This window comes from Camelus bactrianus, chromosome 30 (assembly GCF_048773025.1).
Source record: "Camelus bactrianus isolate YW-2024 breed Bactrian camel chromosome 30, ASM4877302v1, whole genome shotgun sequence".
In the NCBI taxonomy this organism is placed as follows: domain Eukaryota; kingdom Metazoa; phylum Chordata; class Mammalia; order Artiodactyla; family Camelidae; genus Camelus; species Camelus bactrianus.
This window is the reverse complement of record NC_133568.1, coordinates 14,978,239-14,988,922: the sequence shown is the minus strand read 5'-3', so window position 1 is coordinate 14,988,922 and position 10,684 is coordinate 14,978,239.

Sequence of the window (10,684 nt, the reverse complement as noted above, 5' to 3'; positions counted from 1 at the left end):
CAGGACCTCTCAAAGCTTGGCTTCCTACAGCACAGTGGCCTCTGAGTAGCTGGACTTTTAAGATGACAGCTCAAGGCACCAAAGATGAGTGTTACCATGACCTAACTTCAGAAGTTCCACCAAGTCATTTCCACTGCATTCAGTTGGTCAAGTAAGGCACTAAAGGGACCCAGGTTCAAAGGAAGGGGATTACACACTGAAAAGCCCCCACCTGCCATGTTACCAAAGGTTTAGAAATGCTGAATGGCTTGCCAAAGTTGAACAGGTCACTGGATTCCCATGCAGGTTTCCCCTTTCTCCCTTACAAACTCCAGCTTTTCTCTGGGCCCGAGACTCTTTACTCATAAACATATGAACCTGGAAAGATGGTCTCTTGGGTCATTTCTCTCTGGTGTATATTTAGCGAGTCCTGTAATTTGCATCTCTCCTTCATTTTTTTTTTTCCTGAAAATTCTCCCCTCCTATGAAAGCTCTTCTGATGAATTCAACCTGGCTTTAATCACACACTCCCCATTAGTGAATTTCCTCAGCACACATGTGGGTAGCTTTTGCGCTAAGATCAAGTTCTGTTGTTTTAATGGGTCACAAGCCCCAATTCCCAGCGACTTCATCTGACATTGATCTCTTCCTTCCAAAAATTCCTGTTACATTTTTAGTTCAAACCACAGGATTCGGCATTGGAGAACGTGGTGTGTTGCATTGCTTTTAAATTGTTTCATGTGTACAAGTTGTGTCTGGCCAACTAGACTTTAAGGTTTATAGGCATTATTCATACTTCATACTTTTAAGACGTTAGCACAGCAAGCAGTGAGTAGTAAGCGCGTACTGAGGATAATTGAGTTTCTTCTTATGTTCTTATGCTTACACGTTACCATTTAGCTTGCTGGTTCGCTTTTTGGTTGGTTTATGGAAAGCAGAAGCTTTCTTTTATTTTATTGGTAATCCTCCAAAGAATTAGATGCTCTGTGGCGTATCATTCATGACACACTTAATAAGTTTTCCTAGGTAGCTTCTTTCTTCTGATTTGCTCATCCGAGAGTTGTACCTATACCAAGGAACTTTTTCTAAAACGTCCCTCCTGGTTCTTTACCTGTAGATGCTTCAGTGTTTCCTTCTAACAACATAATCATCGAACTAAGAAATTGAATCCCACTGCAATAATATTATTTAATATACAGTCCATAATCTCATCTATTTTTTCCAAAGATTTTTTCCCTTACCTAAGGTTCTGTTTTTTATCCAATCTGGAAATCATACATTGCATTTAGTTGGCATACCTCTTTAGATGCCTTTAGTCTTCTATTGATATATTTGAAGATTCCAGGCCAGCTATCTTGTAGAGTATCTCCAAACCTGGATGATGACATACAGGCCAAGTATTCTGGACAGAAGAACCATATGGGAGATGCTGTATAACTCACTTTGTCTCTTTAAGCAGGTATGTAATTCTTGTTTGTTCGATTATCAGTGGTGCTAACTTTGAATACTTTGTTACGGTTATATTACCAGCTCCCTCCATGGTAAAGGTACTTCTTTCCCTTTATAATTAAGTAAACTCTGGGGGTGATATTGTGAGATTATCTGTATGGCCTGTTCTCTCAAAACTTTCTATTTGATGCTTTCAGCATCCACTGATGATCCTTGGCAGGGTACACGACTACACTGAACTTGTTTTCATTTTAGCTAGCATGTCAATCTCCTGTTTTCAGTTATCAATATAAACCCATGAATTATTTCTCTGTTCAAAGGAGTATAACTCTACCACAATTTTTTTAATTTGAATTTTTTTTAATTGAAGCATAGTCGATTACAATGTGTCAGTTTCTGATGTACAGCATAGTGTCCCCGTCATGCACATACGTATATATATTCATTTTCGAATTCTTTTCATTACACAATTGTTTTCTGATGCTCAAATTGTTCCACATTTGGCCAGTGAGAGCTTCTTCAACCTGGGTCCTGGGTCTTTGGGACAACTCTTGTCAGTCTTTGAGATGCTCTTTGATTTCTAACAGATTTCTAGGCTTACCTTGCATTCCTCCTGCCACAGACCTGTGTTCAGCCATATTTCCACTGAGCCATTATTGACTTGAGTAGGAAATGGTAATGAGACCACTGTCTGGCTTTTAGGTGTCCTCAATGCTCCTGAGGGGCAGCTAACTTATTTGAATTTTATAAACGATAAATATACCGAAGTGAACATTCCTTTTGAGAGGGCTCATGTGTTATTGAATGTTCTTCTGGTTTCTTTTCAAGTTGAATGACTATATGCTGGCTTGGGTCAGTCTTGCCTTAAGAACTTCCAATCAGTGTCTTCTGGTATTAGCTGCACAAGTTTCAGGTCAGCCTGATACTTTCCCCTTGCTTTTCCTATTTGAATGACTCAAGAAATCATTCTTTATTCTTGAACCTAAGTAGGATAGATCTTAGTGAGGTATGTTGTTTATCAGATTTTCTTGTAACAACTAACATGCTTTTTGTCGAGTTAATTTTCTTACTTTGTATCTATGAATGTATCTTCTTTTTCATTTGTTGGTTTTTATGCTTCAGAGATACTGTTTTTATATATGTTCACCATTAATTTTGTTTACCATTAGTTTTGGGGTTTTTTTTTTTTTGGTGGCGGGGGAAGATAATTAAATTTATTTATTTATTTGTTCATTTTGATGGAGGTACTGGGGATTGAACCCAGTCATGCACTCTACCACTGAGCTATGCCCTCCCCCTAATTCTGCAGGCCATTATGTTTAATTGTCCCATTTTCTCCCCTCAGGCTGCATTCACTGTGATGATCGGCTCCTTTTTGAACGTTGATAGATTTTAACAATGATATTTATTTTGTTTCCGACTTCTTATCTCTGTTATGAATTTTTTTGACCCTCTGTTTTTTTCCTTATCTTCTATAATCTCTTTTCATCTCATTTGTCTCTTAACTTTGAGGTCTTGTTTTATTGAATTTGTGTTACATGTTCTTAGTTGCTCCTAAGACATGGTGAATATATTCCTGGTTTTTCTTGATTTCCCCTTCTTCTAGGTTGCTGTCTTTATGCATAGTTTGCATCCTGTGTCCTTTTTGTAATTTTTATGCTCGTTGTAGTGGCGCCTTGGCCGTGCTGTTCATTCTTGGTCAGCCCCGTCTCAAACTTCCACTTACTCTAATCCTGTGGGAGTGACTCCTTAACTCTGTTTCTCCTCCCTCATTGCTCCTTTTCCCTCCTCATGTAAGGGTGAGGCTGAGTATTTCTTGCTTTCCTCACTCTTGTGTAATTTGACCAAATGGCAGTATTGGGTCAGGCAAAACAATTTTTTATAGAATACTAGATTTGTTTTCTACTCTGAGATAACCTTTGAAGTCTCATACAGAGGTGCATTCCCCTAACTTTGGCATTCATCCCACTCACATGGGGGCTGTTCTCAGGTTTTAAGTCCTTTCCCAGCTCAACAGGCGTCCCAGGAGATGTCACTTCCTATAGTGAGAGACAGCCCCTTTTTGCTAGTTTTTTCTTTCCTTTTCTCTAGTTCTTAGTTTCTCTGTTTCCTTTCACCAGTCAGAAATGGCAGAAATTTCCTGCGGTAATTCAATAGCCCTCTCTATTCTTATTTTTCAATAAGGGAGGCTATTAGCAAGAATTTTTAAGGTTTTTTCAACCTAAAATAATGACTGTTGGGGAGGGGGGTGACGTTAGGAATCAAACTCCCTTCACCTCTCCTCTTGAATATACTGTTTCTTTTACTTTTTTTGTTTTTCTTTTTTTTTTTAATTAACGTATAGTTGATTTGCTGCATTATATTAATTTCAAGTATAATATACTGTTTCTTTCTTAGGCCAGCACTTTTCAGAGTTTAAGATATTAGGTTAGTTCTTTCCTTGGGTAGTGGCAGTTGATAGGTTTTTGTTTTTTTAAGAAAAGAATTTTGTTCATTTGATGAGATATGAAGGGCGTGAAGTGACGTTACGCAGTTTCAGTCATCACAACGTGGGAATTCTTCATTCACTCCCCCGACCGCCTCCCCCAGTTACAAAATCAATTCGTGCCCATTGTAGAAAAATTAGAAAACACACAGAAAAGAAAGAAGAAGGAAGGAAAAGATCACTCATAATTCCAGATAACCAGTATCATAGTTCTGATATGTTATAGCATTTTCCGCAAATATGTGTTTAAAACCAAAACTTGAGTTATAGTGTGCTTAAAATTTTGAGTCTTCTTAAATATTTGATTCATTTTATCAAATCATTACTCTTCTCCAAAAATACAACGTACAGGCTAAAAAATATTCCAAATACGGATTTTCCCAGAATTTTGTCAATTATCACTGTGCTATTGTTTTAAGTTATTGCTAGTTTTCCAATATTCTACCTGATGCTGCAGTGACCATCTTTATTTCTAAAATCTTTGTTTTCAGTTGATTGATTTCTGTGGGATACATTCCTAAAATTGAAGTAATTGCATCAAAAAGTTAGAACCTTTAAAATCTCCCGATGCACTTGCCAATTATTTTTTTTTCAAAAGTGTTTACCTAGTCTCAACAATGTGAAGAAGAATGTCCCCCTCGCCTTGCCCTCCTCACTCCACCCTCACCTTGCTGGGGGAGGGTTTACTTCTGTTTACCCTTCTGACCTCGAACAGGGTTTTGCATACAGTAGGTGCTCAGTGATGATTTCATGACTGAATGTATCCTTTGAGCTCGTCTTCGCATTATACTTTATTGGCTTAGCCTAATGGTCCCAGCAGGTGGTGGAAGACAGCTACCTAGGAGATGACATTTGGGCACCTTGAGAGGCTCTATCTCTGCTCTGCTCCGTTATTAGCCTCCTGCGGTCATTTAAGGTCCAGGGACAGTGAAGAAGTGAGCCAGGAAGCTGAGAGCCTGGGGCCACTGCAGCATGGATTCCTGCTCAGCCTGGTTGCTGTGAGGACACTGGGAAACCAGGATGGAGCCTTAGTCTAGGGGAGAAATTACACGGCAATAGGACTGTCTCCTGGCTTGGCCCTGATGGCCAGGTATTTTCCAGTGAGTAGTTGTGATCCATTTACTCCCTAGCCTGTGTCATTTTTAAAATTTTATTTATTTGTTTCAATTTATTTATTTTAATTTGGGGGGAGGTAATTAGTTTTATTTTATTTATTTATTTTTTAACAGAGGTCCTGGGGATTGAACCAAGGACCTTGCGCATGCTAAGCTCACACTCTACCACTGAGCTATACCCTCTCCCCAAACATCTGCTTTCCTTTTTTTTTAAATAGAGATACTGGGGCTTGAACCCAGGACCTCGTGCATGCTAAGCATGCGCTCTGCCACTGAGCTGCACCCTCCCCCCAGCCTATGTCATCAATGTTGACTGCACAGAGCATCCTGGGAAGCACCAGCACTGTGATGGTCACCACCCTTCTCTGCAGTCAGGTCTTCAACTACCTACAAAGCAGTTTGCAGTTAAGCTGCTGGACCTCCAGTCTGGTTTACATGCTGATAATGCTCGTTCATTTAACACTTATTAAATGAAACTGCACTGCAATTGTGTGTGAAGTTGCATGCAGCCTAGTGTGTGTGAAGCAATCTGCCACCTCCTAAAATCATAGTCAGGAGTAAGGCACAGTCTTGCTCCTTAATGGGCAAAAGATGCCACTTTCGTCAAAGGTATGACAGAAACATGAGTAGGACACTGTGACAGCTCATGGTAAGCAGAGCAAGAAGTGATGTGGGTGTGAGAGGGGATAGCTCAGTGGGAGAGCGCATGCTTGGCGTGCACGAGGTCCTGAGTTCAATCCCTAGTACCTCCACTATTTAAAAAGGAAAAAAAGAAAGAAAGAAATGGTGCAGGTGCATGGTGAGGGACCACTAGCCAGCTATCCCTGGCAGCTCTGGGCAGGGGTTACCCCAGGAGAGCAATAAACTCAGTATTCTCGCCCGTCTCTCCTGCCTTGCAAAGATTTTCATGTACCTAGAATTCGGTTGTGATGAGACCTTGAAGAAGAAAGTTAAGTTGTCATGGAGGGGCAGGTGGACAGTTGTGCTGACAAGAAGTGGGTGATGCAGTGGACTGATTTCAGCTTCCTGTGAGTTCAGGTCTTGGCACGATTTGGCACAGTCAACCTCGTCTCTCAGAGACGCTGCCTTCCAAGGACACTGGCTGGGGAGGTCCATTTCTGAAACTTCCTCTTCACTTATTTGCTTTTACTTTCCTTTCTTTCTAAATTGTTCCTGAGCCCTGTCAGCATTTTTTTTTTTTTTGGTTTGTTTTTTTTTTTTTGTCCATTTCTCAATGTTGTTCAGCCATCTCACTTCTGAGATTTTCTAAATCTAATTTATGTTTCCTTTAGTTGCTTCTAGTATTTTCTTAGTGCTTTTTAGCTTGTATGGAAATATTAGGTTGTGGGTTTTCTCTGCTTCATGGCCACATTTTTTGGCACATTTCCATTTTCTGTAGGTTTGTAATTCTGAGTTACCCCTTTTTTCTTCTGTGGTTAGCGGAATAAAGATCCCTCAAAATTGTCCACATCTTAATCCCCAGAACCTACGGACGTGTTATGTTACATGGCAAAGAGGAAATAAGTTTGCAGATAGAATTAAGGTTGCTTTTTGGCTGGCCTTAAAATAAGAAGATTATTTTGTATTATCTGGGTGGGTCCAATGTAATCACAAGGGTCCTTTAAAGCAGATGAAGGAGGGAGAACAGGAGCCAGGATCGGAGAGAGATTTGAGGATGCTATATTGCTGGCTTTGAAGACAGAGGAAGGGGCCATGAGCCAAAGAATGCAGGTGGCCTCTACAAGCTGGAAAGGCAAGGAGACAGATTCTTCCCCAGAGCCTCCAGGAGGAATGCAGCCCTGCTGACATCTTGATTTTAATCCAGGGAGCCCCATTTTAGGACTTCTGATTTCTCTAACAGAAAGATAATTAAGTTTGTATGGTTTTAAGCCACTAAATTTGTGGGAACTTGTTAAAACAGCTACAGGAAACGAATATGCTCTCTTAGGATATCTTTACACGAAGTTCAAGTGCAATGGTTTTCTGGTAGGTGTTTGAGGTGAGATCTACCTTCCTGCTTGCACGAGGAAAAGCTGCAAAGTTTGCTCCGGCTTTCCTCATTCCTCGAAAGCTACGGCCTTGGGGCGGCAACACTTCTCCTGCACACGGGGTTCCCGTGCACTCTTTTGCAATGGAGTTGAAGTAAGAGTGTTCCTATTATTTTTATCGTTAGCATTCCAGCAAGCATTTCACTCTGCCCAGACTTTGACCTGGGGACAAAATGGAAATGGGAAAACTTCCTGTTTCTTTCTCCATTCCTTTTTTTCCTCTTCCACCTTTGTCAACAGGGCTAACCCCTTCTGATTTTGTTGTTGTGGGGGGAGGCTGGGGAGGGAGAGGGAGAAAAGCAGGGGGAAGAAGCTTGGTGAGTGGGAGGAAGGCGAGACAAAAGAAAGGCTGCGGAGGCACAGGCGTGGAATGAAGGGGGGCCTCTCCACAACTGCGACGGGCACCTCCCCCACTCTCTCTTGACTTTCACTTTCTTAGTCCGCGTGTGGCCGCAGAGTTCTGGAAATCATTCAGACTCCTGCATTTTGACGGAATTTTCATACAAGCCTTTCTGATGTTGAAAGACCCAAATCAGAGCATTGATACCATATGCACCACCTGCGATCCTGGCCACTCCAATTACATGCGTGTGTTCCTGCGAGTATATGAACACACAGATACACACACACACACACACACACACACACAAACACACACACACACACACACACCCCCATGAGTTACACGGACGAGCTGAAGGCAAAATTCCTGTTATCCCCTGAAGAGCCTGGTGGAATATGTAAAGAGCGTTTTGTTATGCACCTCCTACGCTGGAGAAATGCAAATGAATTCAAGTAAAAAGACACGTTCCAAGGAGTGGCACCGAGGCGTCGTGGAGATGCAGCTTGCTTATTACATTCAGTCGCCTGTTGTTGCTGCCGTTGCCGATTTGCACCTGAAATTACCTCTTCGCACCTGGGCGTGCACAGGTTTTGTTGATTCCATTTCGGGAATGCTCAACCTACGTGTTTCCCAGAATAAAGAGCCTTCTAGAGCTCTGAATTCTGATACCAAGGTGACAATTACTTGTGTTCTTGATCGTTTAAAAAAGAAAGTATGAAAAGGAGGGGCAAGCCAAAGAGACAACAGAAAAAGTGGGGAAAGTCTTATACTCGCCTTCAAAGGAACTGAAGTTACAAGTCTGGTAACTTTCAGCCTTTGTTGTTTTTAAGTATCAATGAGCTCCACCCCCCCCCCCCCCGCTAACAAGATACAGTCGTTCCAGGACCAGCTAGCAGGACAGACTGTCGTTTCTGCAAAGGCGGCTGGAAATCATTTACACTGCAAGATTCTCTGTGGTGATAACAAGGCATTCAAAATGAGAATGAGTCTGAGATAATCTTCAAAAGGGTCCCAAGTGGAATCTGCTCCCACTCCTTAGGAGATGCCTCTGGAGCAAAGCAGATGCAAACACGTCACTTGAAGTTGTCGAGACTGACGTGATTTTCTGCACCTGCACTTGAAGTTACCTGTCATTTCTGGCTGAGGGGAATTACACGGGATGAGGCTGAAATTCGCCAGACTTTGGAGGTCAAATAGTCTGATCATTCGCCAGCCAGGAGCGAAGGAACCATACTTCTCAATAGGGCAGCAAATATTTCTTCGTTCTGGATTTCGTCACAGCCAGTTGAGTGCAGTTCAGACCTGGGAGGCCCCACAGAAACTCCAAGCTGCAAAGATAAATGATAAATGTAGAAACTGCTTTCCTGTGGCCTCTGAGCATATTGCAAATCTAAGAAGCAGCAGTGTGGTTCCAAGTTACAGGATGCTAGCTTAAGAAAATCAGTAAGCGTGAGGCTTTATGAATAAAAATCTTTTTACAGATATTTAAAATGCATTTTTATTAAAAAGAATAATGGTTCAGAGGTACAGACTTAATCATACTGAATACGTGCTAAGCCCTTAACATGCAATTACCCAGGGCAGCTTTCTCCAAAATTCTGTGGGGTGACAATTTCAGCATTTCACAGATCAGGACACTGAGGCCTGAAGAGCCCAGGTCCCCTTCCCAAGGACTCACTAGTATTAACATTAGAAAAAGTATCTGAATTCAGTGGGCTTGACTCCAGAAAACAAGCTCTTAGATCTATAGATAATTCGTAAATATTATTCATGGAGAGAAGGGTAGTCTTCATAAGGTTTTTATCTTGGATCCAATATTTAATATTGACTTAATACCATCTTTAAGACGCCAGAATGTCATGGCTGAGAAAAGTTAATTGAGAGTGGGCTACTGAGAAAGACTCATTTTCATAACATGTTGTTATTTTCAAAATGTGCTCTCTGAGCACTTTATGTGTATAGAAGCATCCTTGATATTCCCCAGGCAATCTGAAGGCTTGGTAATAATGTAATAAATTTATGCATGGGAATCTTACTGGCTTTTCCATGGAGAAATAAGACTCCAGCTAAAAACGTCCAGCATTTCACTCAGCTGAGAGATCAAGGAATGTGGAGAGACTCCAGGAAATCAGAGATCCGTTGACAGGCTGTCTCTTCGTATGGTTGTCTTTCCGAGGGAAGACACTGGGGGCGAAACAGGGTGTACCTGGTATTATTCTGCTTAAGACTGGGTCCATCAGTGGAAACTGTTTCTCCAGGGCTCGTTTGTGCTGTGTCAGTTTTTCAGTTGAAGGAATGTAGTCTCTGCCTTCCCTATTTTCTTTTCCTGTTTGCTGAAAGAGACTGTAAATTCACAGTAGCAGATGGCACCTTCTTAGAAACCCAGTTATGCAGACCTGTAGAGCACAGAGGGACAGACTTGGGAAAGCAAGACAAAATCAGCACTAGAATTCTGTTTTAAAGGGAAAGTGTGCAAATAGCAACAGTGTCTAGTTCTCCAAATCTGTAGGCATTTACTGAGTATCTATTTGGCAAAGGGAATGTGTTATGGTTAGTTGCTGGTACAAAGGGAGAATTTAAAGATGAGGACAAGGAATTATTCTTTTCTACTAAAAATGTACACTTCTGTATGTAAGATGGACATATGGACCAATAAGCCTCAATTAAATATAAGTGCTAAATAGTGGTACAACTAATTGGCTAAGAAGTAAGAGTGTGTATTCTTGTCTTGTGGTTGCTGGTAACAGTGGCTGTAGAGTTGATGTTGTGTGGTTAGAGCATAAGATGTTGTGGACGATTAACTGTTGAGTGGGGAGTTTAATTCGAGTGAGTTTGGTGGTCTTGACACTGGAGTTAATGTGGGGCAGCTATGTTCCAAAAGTCACTGGCCTCAAAGGAAAAGGCATGGAGGACACATTGCAAGTTCATCATAAGAAAGGTGGTGACCGTGAGCACTCTTTTCACACATATAGCTCAGCATGAATGTGATTCCATCCTAACATGGTAGTTGCTTACAGTTGGCAAGTCAGAAATGAAAACATGAGCTGTGATGACTGGCAAAGGACGATGAGGCTAGAAGTCTTATTTTTTCTATTTGATTGATTGATTGGATTCATTCAACATGTCCTGCGTGGCTGTGACCAGATATCGTGCTGAGGCCTGGAGCTACAGAGAGAAACAGCCCCAGTCTCACATTTCTGCACTGCCTAGTACAAAATAAGAGGTAAGCAAGTGTCTTCTGCTGAGGACATGCTGGGATGCAGGG